Source organism: Centruroides sculpturatus, unplaced genomic scaffold, assembly GCF_000671375.1.
Source record: "Centruroides sculpturatus isolate CEXI.00-Female unplaced genomic scaffold, Cexi_2.0 scaffold5840, whole genome shotgun sequence".
In the NCBI taxonomy this organism is placed as follows: Eukaryota; Metazoa; Arthropoda; class Arachnida; order Scorpiones; family Buthidae; genus Centruroides; species Centruroides sculpturatus.
The window spans coordinates 138-1,775 of NW_019389928.1; the positions used below are offsets into that span (position 1 = coordinate 138).

Genomic DNA, 1,638 nt, shown 5'->3' on the forward strand with positions numbered 1-1,638 from the left:
CCGACATACTTGAAAAATTCCTGGGATTTGTCAACGCGTCCAAATTCCCAGTCTCCCAGATTGGTAAGCTGGCGTCTTTACAGCTAGCCATCCGGATTGAATAAGCTTGTAAAGAGTTAATTTCGAAATGGATTCTCTGGACACAAAAGCTCTTTTGTTTATTAAACTAAAATGTCCAACTTCTACAATAATAAAAGTCAAATTTATGGTATATAATTTACATACAATAACATTAGTTCACGAATAACACGACTAATTACTCTAAATAGAAAATTTTAAACATTTTTAATATAATAAATAGCCTAATTATAAGTATTGTAAATGATTTTTTAATGTGTTGGTTGATTTTAAATATATTCGTTCAAACAATATTCCCACCAAAATATATTCATAGAAGGAAATTAAATATCACTGAAATTTTTATGGGTCACAAAAATTCTTTCGCTGACTACCAGTTGGGGGTTATACTGTTTTTAATAATAAATATAGTAATAAAATAAGTGATTAATTTATTTTGGTTTTGGTTCGAAGCATTTTTCTATATTTTATTATTAATTAAATCAATCGTAAAAAAATTTCACCAATAGGAAAATGTTTCGAAACGATTTAAATACGACACGAGCGGATTACTCGCTCATTTAAGAAAAATATTTAATATATTATTATTTTCCAGCTGAAATTTATATTAGCATTAAGAAAGAAGGTAAAGTTGTTATAATTAACTTATTCCATTATGTGAAATTTTTTATATATTTCTGAATAAACAAGTGATATAATTTCTTGATACCCGCGAACGTTTCATAAACTGATTTTTATACAATTATTTTTCATCTTTTAACGATAATTCAAAAATTTGAAGTAGGCAGAATCTTGAAAGAAATGTTTTAAAATTAAAATATATTAAATTTGGTAAACTTTAATTAATTAAATAGGCTAACATGTTACAGTGAGTTATTTATAGCCAATTTCGAATTTTCGAGTTTTGTTTTAATATTGTTACAATTTTTCGGTCTTTGTACTTCAGACCACTTATGCTGAACAAATTCGTTGTGATATACATTGCTAGAAAGTTGTTAGTAAATAATAAGATTAATATTAATTATAACCAGCTTTTTTTTACTTATCTAACTAATTAAATAGAATATTTTTCAAAAAATTTCTGCATTACTTCAAAATAATTTAAAAATTTCCAGATTTAAATGGCATATTATTTTAGAAATAAGTTGTTTCAAATTTTTATTGTAACTATTCCCTTTAAAAATTTCGTAAAGTATTTTAAATATTAATTGTAATAAAAACTCAATATCGAAAGCAGCTATAGAAAGTTTAATATTAATGATTACTTTCGTAATCATTAATATTAAGCTTTCTATATTAATATTAATATTATTAACATTAAACTTTCTATATTATAATATTAATATTTAAAATTATTATAATATTATATATTATAATGTTAAAAAAATAGCCTATAATAAAAAGTCGTCTCTTTAAGGGAAGACTGTTTATTGCTGGTGATTGGACATGATAAAAGTGTAAAGATTTAGTTTCTTCAATGTTTAAATTGAATTACTAATTAAATTATCAATTTTTTTGCTGTATCTTCCATTATCTTACTATTGTCTTTTTTATAAGTTT

The 1,638-nt window shown here is 23.3% G+C and overlaps 1 long non-coding RNA gene across 1 annotated transcript in view; it reads left to right on the plus strand.

Annotated features, from left to right (window-relative positions):
• The first annotated feature begins 623 nt into the window (after positions 1–623).
• Positions 624–1,638, plus strand: part of LOC111617382 — a 3,069-nt gene continuing 2,054 nt past the window's right edge. Inside the window, exon 1 of the long non-coding RNA XR_002755404.1 lies at positions 624–703. This is a non-coding gene — a long non-coding RNA (uncharacterized LOC111617382). The remainder of the gene's footprint in view (positions 704–1,638) is intronic.